At 42.1% G+C, this 14602-nt stretch overlaps 1 protein-coding gene across 1 annotated transcript in view; it reads right to left on the reverse strand.

The window, feature by feature from the left end:
* Cds2 (CDP-diacylglycerol synthase 2) overlaps positions 1 to 14602 on the reverse strand; it is a 46768-nt gene that overhangs the window by 31688 nt on the left and 478 nt on the right. The window lies entirely within an intron of this gene.

Below are 14602 nucleotides of genomic sequence, written 5' to 3' on the forward strand. Positions count from 1 at the left end.
AAACACAGAAGGTGTTTAAAATTCTTTGTTTCCCACAATTAAATCATCATGTCTCTTTTTTGTTAAGATTTTATTTTCAACTATGGGTAGATGAGGGGAGGCAGTATGCACCATGTGGGTGCAATGCCCACAGAGGCAACAGAGGGTACTGGATTCCCTTACAGTTGGAATTACTATGTAGTTATAACCCACCCAACAGCTGGCAACTGAACTCAGGTCCTCTGCACAAGCAGTATCCCCTCTTAACCTGAGCCATTATGTTTCTACACGAGCAGAAAACTATGTGTACAGGGAGAAAAAAAACAAACAAACAAAAACAAAGCAACAACAACAGAAACACACCAGTACATAACATATGATAGTCTGAAATCTGCATTGAAACATTTCAAGCAGAATGTCAAATCATAATGCATGATGCAACAGTATGCACACTGCAAAATGCATTTGTCTTGTGTTCAGAACCAAGGCTACAGTGAAGTCATACAATGCAGCACGGGTAAGCACTGCCAAAAACACCACAGACACGTGATGTAAGGAAGCCAGCTATGGCCTTGTAGTTTCCTGCTATCCTGAGACCAGAGGACAAATGTCAAGAAAGCTTCCAAAACAACATGCACATGGACCTGACTCATGCTCAGAGTGCTAATATTGGCAACTCACTAAAACTCTCTTCCTAATGAGCATCCATTCTGTAAGCACATTAAGAGGACAAGCTGAGCATAAAACAAAGCAGCTACAACTGACCTTCTAAACAAGACACTCTTCATCTCAGGAAGAAGACGACATGGGAACAAGACAAACAGCACAAGCCATGATCCTGGGAGAAATCAAGTCATCTTGGACTTCATCTTTTTCATCTACAAAAAAGAAAATTTCTATTTCAAGAATAATTAGATAAAATATGGCTATATTTTTTTCAAGTAGCACGTTGAAACTCACTAGGTCTTGAAATTAATTTAGTGGGTCACAACTAGCCACACATCCACACATGCCAGAAGGCAGGTGGCTTCCAGGAGAGAAGTGAGTGAACAGAAGACATCACACAGGAGCCCCCTCCCCAGGGACCAGGGATGTTCTGGTTGATCTGATTAAGGTATGTGCTTAATTTATGAAAAGTCACTGTGAAATTACCGTGTGTGGACATTTCTGCACGTCTGTTCAACAAAGATTTACAGAAAGAATAGATATGATAAAATCAAAGAGCAGCAAACTTTGACATGTTCACAGACAGATTACTGTTTTGTAGCAAGGACGTGGTGACACCTTTAATCATAGCACTCAGGAGGCAGAGACAGGCAGATCTCTGAGTTCGAAGCCAGCCTGGTCTACAGAGAGAGTTCCAGGACAGCCAGTGAAGTATTGTTTTGTAAAGCTTTTATTCCCAAATCACATGTACATGGAAGCTGACACACACACATGAAAATCCAAGTGTTGGGGCCAACAAGAGTGACGAGGCAGACAGAAGACATCCTTTTAACAATGAAAATCTTGGGTTTGAGGGTATAGTTCAGTGGAAGAGCACTCGGGTAGCATGTGCAAGGCCCTGGGTGTCACCTTCAGCACCGCACCACACCCCTGCATGATACACTCTGAAGAACAGCTTTTCCCGTTGCCTGTATTCACTGTGAGGCTCACCTGTACCAAGTGTACTCTTTTAGAAGCCTACTTCCCTGAATAATCCTCAGAAGAAAACCAACCAATAAAGCAAAGGTTCTGTTTGAAGACTAACTCTCAATAGGGTTCAAGGACTTTCTAAAAAGGATATGAGACTAAAGAGCATCAATGATAGACAAATGGGAAATCCTGTCTTGGAGACATAAACCAGATTACTAGCAACTAAGGGCCAGTCAGCATGACCTCAATGTCCTCAAAGTTAGCACACAACAGGGGAGCCCGGAGCAATGTCAGGCTAAGAGGAAGAGTGGCGGTTTAGTGGTCCCACCATTCCCTCCTCATGGAGTGAACAAAAATACCGAAGTCAATGTCACCACTGATGCATATCTTAAGAGGGCATTTCATTTAATTCTATGTTTTGAATTTATATTTAATAAACTCAGTTAATGTGGGACATTTTGGTAAATTTTAATTAAAAATAATATTTATATTTTACCTACTAACCTACCCAGGAAGAATGTACAAAATTACATTTTTATCAACTTGGGTTTTTAATTACTATTCTGCGGCATATCCAAACACCGAATATTTGAACTGCTTGATTTTATTTATTTCTTAACTCCTAAGCACTTTTAAATAAAATACTCGATGTGTTAATGAAGCATTAACACATATTTACCTGGTACTTCAGCGCTAAAATAAAACACTGACAGGCCAATTTTCTCTGTGCTTCACACCACTTTCCTCACTAACTCCTCCCTAAATCCCAGGCCTGGTTCTCACTGCCCAAGCAGTTGTTAATCTCCACAGCTGATTTAGCACCAACCTCAACCTCCTGATACTGGGTCCAGCCATCTGAAAGGAGTCCATGACCGAGTCTGCAAGAAAGCCAGGCCTGTTAGTCCAACACACACATGGCGGCTGCAGAAATCTAGGAGGCAAACCTGAGACCATGTGCTAAGAAGACGGCAGGAGATGCCACTCAGTGGAGAGGTGGACAGTGATATCCACAGGAGCAGGGGAAGATGATACGGAAATGGCTGGAGGGTCCTGAGAGTTTGACAGAGGAGGCTGGGCTCTGTGGACATCATTTCACACTGGCCCAGGACGCTCCGCTTCCACAGTATGCAAGCCTCAAGAACTCTAGGCGTGGGTTTTTTTGAGTTAATCTAGTATCCTGCTACATTACTGAAAGTGTTTATGGGCTGTAGAAGTTCCTTGGTAGAATTTTTGGGGTTGCTTATGTAAACTATCATATCATTAGCAAACATGGAGAGTTTGACTTCTTCTTTTCCAATTTGTATCCTCTTGATCTCCTTTTGGTGTCTTATTGCTCTAGCTAGGACCTCAAGAACTACACTGACTAGATATGGAGAGAGTGGACAACCTTGTCTTATTCCTGTTTTCATGGGGGAAGCAGTGCATTTCTGAGCATTTATTTACAGAAGCACCCAGGCCATTAGTCCAGTCGGGCTTTACAGCATGTTCTTCTGTCCTTCAATTTCCTGTCAATTAGTCTTTACAACAAAAAGCTCTGATCACTGGCAAGTAGGACTTTTCTAAGAACACTCCCCCATCAGAAGCTACAGAGTATATCTGGCTACCTCTATGAGAGCACAATTACTATCTCATTCCATTAATTCAATCCAGGCTGAGACCGCTCCATTATTGTTTTGGTAATAATGGAGATTGAACCCAGGGCCTGACTACTGATCTACATAGTTCCACAGTCCTTAATACTCTATCACTCCTTTGCCACTTCCTATAAAGACAAACTTTCCCTACTCAACTATTTGGTTCAATGTGCTGACTAGTGTTAGGATAACTTGACACAAGCTAGGTCATTTTGGAAGAGGGAATCTCAATCAAGAAAATGCCCCCTTGCCAGGCAGTGGTGGTGCACGCCTTTAATCAATCCCAACAGAAGCAGAGGATCCCTGTGAGCTCCAGATCAGCCTGGTCTACAGAACTAGTTCCAGGACAGCCAGGGCTACACAAAGAACTCTGTCTGGAGGGAGGGAGGGAGGGAGGGAGGGAGGGAGGGAGGGAGGGAGGGAGGGAAGGGAAGGGAAGAAGAAAAGGGAGGGAGAGGGAGAGAGAAGAAAAAAGAAAATGCCTCCGTCAGATTGGCCTGTGGGTAAGCCTGTGTGCATTTTCGTGATTGCTGACTGAAGCAGAAGAGCCCGGCTCACTGTAAACAAGGATCTCCCGGGCTGGAAGTCCTGGGTACTATACACAAAAGCAGGCCAAACAAGCCAGAAGGAAAAATTTCTTCAAGGCCTCTTCATCAGCTCCGGCCTCCAGATTCCTGCTCTGTCTGATTTCCTGCTTGGTTTCCCTCAGTTATGGAATGTGACCAGAGTTGCAAGCAGAAATAAATCCTCCCCAGTTGCTTTTGGTCATGATATTTAATGACAGTAAGAGAGCCCTAATTACAGATTCAACGCAATGCCCAGTAAAATTCTTCAAAGACCTCGAAAGAATGCTACTCAACTTCATTTGGAAAAGCAAAAAACCCAGGATAGCCAAAACAACCCTGTACAATAAAAGAACTTCTGGAGGCATCACAATCCCTGACTTCAAACTCTACTACAGAGCTACAGTACTGAAAAAAGCCTGGTATTAGCATAAGAACAGACAGGAGGATCAATGGAATCGAATAAAAGACCTGGATATCAATCCACACATCTCCGAACACCTGATCTTTGATAAAGAAGCAAAAGATATCAAATGGAAAAAAGAAAGCATATTTAACAAGTGGTTGTGGCAAAACTGGATATCAACATGTAGAGAATGAAAATAGACCCATATCTATCACCATGCACAAAACTCAAGTACAAATGGATCAAAGACCTCAACATAAAGCCAGCCACACTGAACCTTATAGAAGAGAAAGTGGGAAGTACATTTGAACGCATTGGCACAGGAGACCACTTCCTAAATAGAACCCCAGCAGCACAGACACTGAGAGAAACAATTAATAAATGGAACCTCCTGAAACTGTAAAGCAAAGGACACGGTCAACAAGATAAAACAACAGTCTACAGAACGAGAAAAGATCTTCACTAACCCCACATTAGAAGAGGTCTGATCTCCAAAATATACAAACAACTCAAGAAATTGGACACCAAAAGAACACATAATCCAGTAAAAAAAAAAACAAATGGAGTACAGACCTAAACAGAGAACTCTCAACAGAAGAAGCTAAAATGGATAAAAGACACTTAAGGAAATGTTCAACATCCTTAGTCATCAGAGAAATGCAAATCAAAACAACTCTGAGATTCCATCCTACACCTGTAAGAATGGCCAAGATCAAAAACACTGATGACAACTTATGCTGGAGAGGTTGTGGGGAAAAGGGAACACTTCTGCATTGCTGGTGGGAGTGCAAGCTGGTACAACCCCTTTGGATGTCAGTGTGGCGATTTCTCAGAAAATTAGGAAACAACCTTCCTCAAGACCCAGTAATACCACTTTTGGGTATATTTCCAAAGGATGCTCAATCATGCCACAAGGACATGTGCTCAACTATGTTCACAGCAGCTTTGTTTGTCATAGCCAGAACCTGAGAACAACCTAAATGCCCCTCGATCAAAGAATGGATAAGGAAAATGTGATACATTTACACAATGGAGTACTACACAGCAGAAAAAAGAATGACAGCTTGAATTTTGCAGGAAAATGTTTGGATCTAGAAAACATCATTTTGAGTGAGGTAACCCAGACACAGAAAGACAATTATCACATGCATTCACTCATAAGTGGTTTTTAAACATAAAGCAAAGAAAGCCAGCCTACAAACCACAATCCCAGACAACAATGCGAACACTAAGAGAGACTTACATAGATCTAATCTACATGGGAAGTAGAAAGTAGAAAAAGACAAGATCTCCTAAATAAATTGGGAGCATGAGAACCTTCAGGGAGGATTGAAGCTGGGGAGGGGAGAGACAGGGAGGGGAGCAGAGAAAAATATAGAGCTCAATAAAAATCAATTAAAAAAAAAGATCTCCTATTATCGTTTTTTAACTTTGCTTAGATGTATCTATGTGTAGGTGTGTGCCAGAGGCCTCGGATCCATAGTAGTTGGAATTATAAACAGTTGTAAGGCACTTCATAGTGGTGCTAGAACGAAACCTGGGTTCTCTGTAAGAGTAGTATGCTGAGTCATCACTCCAGGCCCCACAAAAATAAAACCTAAAAGAAAGTAAGGTACAAAACTAAGACAGCAGATACAGACAACTGTTACCAAGTCTGACAACCTGAATTTGATCTCCCAGACCCACATGATCAAAGACTCAACCCTGAAAGCTGTCCTCTGACACCCACACATGCACCACGCTCCCTACACACACATGCACGCGCGCACACACACACACACACACACACACACAAAGTAATAATATTTTGTTTGTTTTTTAAGATAGGATCTCTCTGCTACGTAGCTCCTGCTATCCTGGAACTCACTATGTAGACCTGGCTAACCTCAAATTCACAGATCTGCCTGCTTCCTACTCCTGAGTGCTGGGATTAAAAGCGTATCACCACATCTGTCTTAACAATACTTTTTGTAAGATTTAGCTCTATAAAAATAAGAGCATCCCAACATCCTTAGCCATCAGAGAAATGAAAAACAACTCTGAGATTCCATCTTACACCTGTAAGAATGGCCAAGATCAAAACACTGGTGACAATTTATGCTGGAGAGAATGTTGGCTAAAGAGAACACTGCTCCATTGCTGGTGGGCGTACAAACTTGTACAGCAGCTTTGGAAATCAGTATGGCGATTTCTCAGAAAATTAGGAAACAACCTACCTCAAGACCCATCTATACACTTTTGGGTATATTTATACCCAAAGGATACTCAATCGTACTACAAGGACATGTGTACATATCATAGCAGCATTATTTGTCATAGCCAGAACCTGGAAACAACCCAAACGCCCCTCGACTGAAGAATGGATAAGGAAAATGTGGTACATTTACACAACGGAGTACTGCACAGCGGAAGAAATGACATCTTGAAATTTGCGGGCAAATGGATGATCTAGAAAACATCTTACTGAGTGAGGTAACCCACACCCAGAAAGACAAATATCATATGTGCTCACTCATAAGTGGCTTTTAGACATAAAGCAAAGAAAATCAGCCTACAATTCAATCTCAGAGAACCTGGACAACAATGAGGACCCTAAGAGAGACTTACATGGATCTAATCTACATGGGAAGTAGAAAAAGACAAGATCTCCTGAGTAAATTGGGAGTTTGGGGATCACGGGAGAGGGCAGAAGAGGAGGGGGAGGAAAGGAGGGGAATGGAGAAAAATATAAAGCTCAAGAAAAACAATAAAAAAAAAATAAGAGCATCCAACTCAGATACATGTGCTTTTGTGTTTAATGAACAAAAATTATACATATAGAAACTTTAAAGAAAACTATTGGAGCTGAGGAAGTGGCTCAGTGGATAAAGGTGTTTGCTACCAAGTCTGATAGTGTGAGTTTGAGTCCCTGAAAAACACACGATGGAAAGAAAGAACTGATTTCAGCAAGTGATCTATGATCATATATATACCATTGCTCAAGCCCTACATAAATGTAAAAAATAAATAAAATTTGTATGTGCATGCATATATACATGTGTTAGTGTGGTGGCTTATATATATTTGCATGTGTATATATACATATGTGAAGGCCAGAGGTCAACTTCAAGTGTCATTACTAAGGAACCATTTGCTTTGTTTTTGAGACAGGTCAGTCGAAAGCCTGGAACTTGATGAGTAAGCTAGGTTGGCTGGCTCCAGAGTCATCTGTCTGCCTCCACAGCTCTAGATTACAAGATGTGCCACCATGTCTAGCTTGTTTAGATGGGTTCTGGGTACCAAACTCAGTTCCTTGTGCTCATATAGCTAGCAAATTGATGGTTAAGCTATTAGGGATGTCCCTGTCCCTAAAATAAACTTATGAACTTGGTTAAATGTTTGATTTGTATATCTACTTTATTTACCTATATACCCAGAGTCAGGTAAAAATTTCTCTGGAGAAAATGGGTAGCTTGTTCTAAAGTATGTTTCATGTGGAGAAGGAAAGAATGCATCAGAACAGTTAATAAGCCACCATTCCCAGTCCACTGTTCAGATGGCAAATTAGCACAGCACTACAGTACAAACCAGGCCAGCCAACCCCCAAGTCTGCACTGTCCTTGCTAGGCTAAAATCAAGAAACAAGTGAAGGAAAGATTACAAACACATTGTGCAAACTACGAACTTCCTGTAGAAGGAAATGCATTCAATTGTATCAAAGCTTAAACAATGGACATCCTTTTCTGGGTCAGTAATTCTAAACAAAAGAATCTGCCATGGAGATCATGCAAGAATAAGAGTTTAGTGCTGTATTTTTTTTAATCACAGCTCTCATACATCATGACTTACAATAGCCAAATATTTAAAAACAATTTAAATTATTCACTAGTTTAACAGACTAAAGCTCGGCACACAGCACAATGGCCTATCGCTATTAAAATGATGGGTGCTGGCACTGGCGAAATGGTTAAGTGGTCAGAGTACATCCTGCTCTAGAAGACTGAGTGTGGTTCCCAGCACCTACATAGCAGCTCATAACCTCCTATAACTCAAGTTTCAGGGCATCCAACACCCTCTTCTGGCTTCTGCAAATTCCTACACAAATTTATTTAGGTACATGCACATAAAAATAATAATCTTTTTAAGTTAAAAAAACAAAAACAAAAACAAAACACGGGCGGTTTTGGCGCACGCCTTTAATCCCAGCACTTAGGAGGCAGAGGTAGGTGGATTTCTGTGAGTTCGAGACCAGACTGGTCTACAAGAGCTAGTACCAGGATAGGCTCCAAAGCTACAGGGAAACCCTGTCTCAAAAAAAAAAAAAAAAAAAAGCCAGCAAGACAGCTCATAAAGGAACGGCGCCAGCCACCAAGCCTAGTGGCCTAAATTAAGTCTCCAGAACCCACACAAAGAGAAAGGGAAAAAACAAAACAAAAGAAAAAAAAAACAAGGTTCAAGTTCCATAAACTGACCTCTGCCACATACACACAAATAAATATATAATAAAAACTATTTGTAAAGTCCAGTTCCCAGAGCTGACATGATCGCTCACAGCCTTCTGTAGCTCCAGTTCCAAGGAAACTGACCCCCATTTGGGCCTCTGCAGGTGTCAGTCCCACACATGGTACTCAGATACATACACGCAGACAAAGCAACCACACACAAAAATAAACAAGTTAGCTAAATCTTAAAAAAAAAAATACTGAGCTAAAAATCCCAATATTCAAATCCTATTTTTAGAAAAATGGGGAAACCATGGGTCATAAAGCAGCTGTATACACAGAATGCAAGAATGTGTAAAATGTTCAAAATGAAATGACATAATATATCAGAATATTAACAGTGGTACCTAATCAGCAGAATTAAGAGCTTTTCTGTCATTCTTTTTGGTGCTTCTACAGTATCTTTACCTTCATCTGTTTCTTCACAGCCATGAATACATTTGAAACACTGTTTACAAAGAACCTTAAGGGCACTGGCTTCCACGAGCACAAAGAGGAAAGCTGTCAAATTACTCATGGCCACTGGTTCAGTCACAGCTACTGCACAGGGGCTGAACCATGTTTGGGTCTCTCATGTGCTCACAGATTTTATTCTGACATGTGCACATTCATTTGTTTCTACAGTATCGGCCTGGATCATTTCCAGTGAGAAAGTGGGATTTAAACAAGACAAAGTGGCAGAAGATGACAACAAAAGATACTTCAGAGGTTGGAACCAAGGACCAAGATCAGTGACACAGAGGCACCCAGCAGGGAGACAGGAAGGAGTCTATGCCTTTGTTCCATAATTCACAGGGTAACTTCAGAAGGCCTAGAAGATGCCGAGCGCAGCTGGACTAGAACAGCAGGCATTGAGAGCCCATCCTGAAGAGCGAGGCGAGACTCAGTGGGAGTTTACAAAGGTAAAGGCTTCAAGTCCCAAACTACTGGAAATGCGCCAGGGCAGCAGGTAAGAAATCCAGGAAACGCTTGGTTAGAGCCTGAGTCCTGAATTGTGCAGAGGAACAGAAGAGATACACAAGACTAACAGATTTCTTTCTAATAATTTAGAATAATTTAGTGTGCGTACGTGTGTGTGTGAAACCACAAGACTAATTAGGAAACAAGAGGGGGAAGACACAGCTCTAAGAGTCACTAAGTGGGGGTGGGGAAGAGTCCATGACAGGCATCTTTCCATATCAGAGATTCAAAAACAATCCGTGGATCCCAGGACCCAAAGACTTTTTCAAATTCTCAAGTCTTCAGGAACACTCGAGATGACTCTGGAGAGACCCTATTGCGAAGAGGTTGATGCCACAGGTACCAAATCAAAAGGATATCTGATCTTGGCAAGACAGGTCATGGCCTTTCCACAGGTGCCAGCCCTCAGGAGCTCTACAGCTTACCATGGAAGGGGGTATGTCTCTGGGGAATCAGGCAGGAGGAAGGAGCCTCACAGTAACCCCTCCCTCAAATCCTGACCCAGCAAGTACTGCCACTTAAAATAACACGATAAAATTTAACTTTCTTTTTGAGGTCATGCAGCTCTGTGGATCCAATGCCATCCCTACTGTTGGATAAACACGAGGTCAAAGATCAGCGACAGGCACAAATAAGGTAGCTAATTGAGGGTGGGGGTGGGGTGTAACCACTTCCCCACAAACAGCTACTACAGAGCAAGACTTGGAAAGTAGAAACTCTGCTTAATGCCAGGAACAAATCAGTATTCATTTAACAAGACTCTGGCAAACTTAATAGTCAAGAGCCCAGTCCTTCCAAACTGGAGGAGTGGCTGTATTTTTTTAACCCCATAGCCTCTTGCACCAGTGGGGGACTAGAGCTGTCACAGCACAGGAGCAGGTAAACAAGCTCTAAAGGAGTCTGCTCAGGCTACACAACACCAGAAAGGCAAGCAATTATGAAAACTACACACATGGACGAGATGCTTTCAAACAGTCCAAAGAATGATTATTTGTACTGTGAAATGTACAACAAAGATTCACTTCGAGTTTTCCATCTGGGGACAGCGACACATGCCCATAATCTCAGCACTCAGGAAGCAGAAGCAGAAGGATCAAGGGTACGGGGCTAGCTTGAATTCCATGAGATCCTGTCTCAAAACACCGAGAACCTGACCTGAGAGATGGTGACCTGAGTTCAAACACAAAGAGAAGTGGAATGAGAGCACTGATTCACAAAACTTTCCCCCAACCTACACACACACACACACACACACACACACACACAGAGAGAGAGAGAGAGAGAGAGAATTTTTAAGGGCTAGGGGTATAGAATACATACACACACACACACAATAATTTTTAATTTTTTTAAGGGTTAGCAATATAGAATATTTGAAGTAGCAACCATTATGGCCTGGGTTTAACACCATGCACAACCAAAAACAAAAACAATTGTTTAAATCAGGAAAAAATATCACTGAAAAACAAATAGGAATAGAGTCTATGACATAAATAGGTAAGTTGGTAGACAATCTACCTAGCATGTGCAAGGCCTTGGGTTCCAGTCCCACCTGTGAGCATGAGTACACCACTGGAACTAAATTATAGACATGACCACATATACTGACATCAACCTCAGCCAGAGTCATGAAGTATATCAGAGTCACAGGCAATGTACACAGTTGACTGAAGAGAGAATGTTCTGGGACCTGCTGACATTGATGACTGACGATGCTAGACCACATAGTTCTGATGCTTCGTCATGCCTGGACAGCACTTGCTCTAAGCCTCACACACTGCCCTGAATGGAGTTCTGTGGTGGCCAAGCCAAACAGGGAGTTCCACTCAAAGATGCCCCAGTGGCTACTCTCAGGGCTGGACTTCAAAATATATACATCAGAGAAGCAATGACTGAGAATTATCCTCTCTCTCTCTCTCTCTCTCTCTCTCTCTCTCTCTCTCTCTCTCGTTATTGTTTGTTTGTTCTTCTTTTGTTTTGTTTCTCCAGACAGGGTTCCTCTGTGTAACAGCCCTGGCTGTCCTGGAACTCACTGTGTAGACCAGGTTGGCCTCAAACTCACAGAGATCTGCCTGCCTCTACCTCCCCAGTGCTGGGATTAAAGGCCTGTGCCGCCACCACCCAGCCTGGAGAGGCTTTTCTGCCCAGGAATAGAACCCAGGCAACAGAGGTGAAAGTGTAAATCCTAATAACCACTAGACCATGAGGGAGTGCAGTATTTTTTCTTTAAAAAAAAAAAAAAAGTTCTACCCCCACATTCACACATACACTAAAACCTCACTTGCTTTTATATTTTACGTTTTACAAGATGATTTTGCATCTAAGTCGAGCAAAAACCCAGAGCCTTCCGTTTAAGTCCATAACAACAGTCTCCTGAAATGACAAACCAATCGTTTTCAGTATTTCGGTCCAGGTTTCATCCTTTTGCTTCCTAAACTATGCTGAGAAAACATGACCGGGCAGCACAGAACTCTGCTAAAGCTAACGTCCAGGGGTCTTAGCTTGGCAACTGCTTTGGGACTCTAGATCCCAGAGAACATTTCCTTTATTAGCAACTGGCTTTGAGAATTCCATTCTAGGATGCTAAATATATCAAAATACCTCCTGACCTTTATAAACACATTCTCCAGATTATTTTGATAGTGGTGATTGTCTATTAACAAGACAGATTTGCAAACACAGTTTAGCAACTGCAACATTTAGAGGAATCTTTCAAGATTGCTCCTTAAAAAACTGACCTGAAAACTGTTCTTTGAATTCTTGCAATATGAAGTAACAGAGTTCAAATTCCACAATTCATTTCCTTAAAAAGGCACAGAAACATAAATAAAAACAAATCTTTTAAGCCAGGCAGTGGTGGTGCATGCCTCTAATCCCAACACTCCAGAGGCAGAGGTAGGTGGATTTCTGTGAGTTCAAGATCAGTCTGGTCTACAAAGCAAGTTTCAGGACATCCTGTTACACAGGGTTTGAGAAACCCTGTCTCAAAAAAAAAAAAATTCACTATATATATTCATCAAAAGAAAATAATGTATCTTAAAATGTTTCCTAATGTACTTTTTATTAGAAATATTTTTTATTTTTAAAATCTCATTTTATTCTATTAAAATAATTTTTATATATTTTACTTTATTAAAATCCCATATATGATTTAGATATAATAAACAATCATTACCCTGCATGAGCTAATTGCCTACAACAATCTTTTGAACAGAATGCATAACTGCTATATTTTAGGGATCATACACCTAGCAGACTTCACAACCACAAGCCTCCTGCACGACACACGTGCTTTAAAAGCACTTGTAATTACTAAGGCTGGACAGCTCCTCAGACCTTCTCTATGTAAAATAAGGATGTGAATGGAAGAATCAACCGACACTTAATGCTTGGGGAATGGAGACAAAAAACTGGGCAGTGAGTATAAAAACTGTTTCACCCGCTAACATCACCAACGTTTTATGTAGTTATTATAGTTAACGGGGGTTTGGGGAGGGGCAGTGTTAGGCTCCCCACCCCCCAAAAAAAACAAAGTTTCTCTATATAGCCCTGGCTGTTTGGAACTTACTCCATAGACCAGGCTGGCCTCACTCAGAGGACTCAAGAGCTCCACCTGCCTCTGCCTTTGCTGGGACCGAAGGGTGCAGCACAACACTCCGCCCTTTCTTCTCCCACTTCTCCCACCTCCTGGGTCCAGAACCCCCACTGACTAGACAGGGGCTCACAGTGTAGCCTTCAAACTCACCAGCAAGGACCCAGGGCCAATCTACCATACTCAAGTGGGAGGATTAGAGATTTGTAAGTTCTGTCTTTGCAAGATACTTGGAAATTTGGACCTCAGCCCTAAACTTTCTCCAAAGGGATAGAATAGAGCTCTCCTCTGATGACCACTGTCTACAGTAGTAACAAAGTTATCAACGCCCTTTATCTTTCATCTGAAACATTCTTCCTGGTAAAATCACTGTTGGCATACTGTCACTAAAGCTTATGCCTATTTCCTTCCTGATGTCCTCTCTAACCAATTTAAACAGTCAAAAGGTACAAGCTGGCTGGCTGGTTCATGCCTAGCACAGGTAGGAAAGATGGATGACGTTCAAGCCAGCAAGCAGGGCTTCATGGGGAGATTCTGTCTAAAACCAAACAAAAGTGCAGAGGACAAAAGTGGACGTTGTAGGTTTGATGGAAAAAAAAAAAAACCGGAAAGGGGAGGTGATACTAAGCCGGGCATGATGGCCCACACCTTTCATCCCAGCACTCGGAAGGCAGGATTTCTAGGTTCGAGCCTAGTCTGACCTACTGAGCGAGTTCCAGGCCAGCCAGGGCTACAACACAGAGAAAGCCTATCTAGAATAAGCAAAAAGATATTAAACTGTGTCAACTATTAATCAGAGAAAAAACGGCAGATGCTGCAATATAGAAGACAGGCTAGAAACCGTCAGAAGAACCCTTATTTTCGTATCAGCTTGTGGGCCTAAGAAAGCATCTCTGCAGGTCACCAGCTGGCAATCCCTGAGTTCACCAGTCTCCATCATTCTGGTCCAGGAGCCCTCAGTCTGTTCTACACATCACCGATCCTGACCACTGCAAAAGCTGAGAAGCGCAAAGGCTGCCACACAATGTCCACAGTAACATAACCACTCTCCACCTTTCCCAACTTCACACAAACCTTGCACTTTCAAGCTCCCCACATTGGTTGTGTCCCTGCCAAAATGGCCTCCTCCTTACCTTCCTCCCTTACCCCATCAATGCCCACACTTGGCGCAGTAAACAAACCCACCATTGGGAGCACACACCTGCTCATTAACCGGACGGCACACCGCATGAATCAAGACGCCTCCTCGATAGACCCCAACAGATTTAATGTTTTAATCATGTTCAAAAAAGGGTTTTAATCTCCCAGGGAACAAATGTTATGGCTGAGTCTCCCCCACTCCCCAGTTAACG

The sequence above is a fragment of the Myodes glareolus genome, chromosome 10 (assembly GCF_982192425.1).
Source record: "Myodes glareolus chromosome 10, mMyoGla1.1, whole genome shotgun sequence".
Lineage (NCBI taxonomy): Eukaryota > Metazoa > Chordata > Mammalia > Rodentia > Cricetidae > Myodes > Myodes glareolus.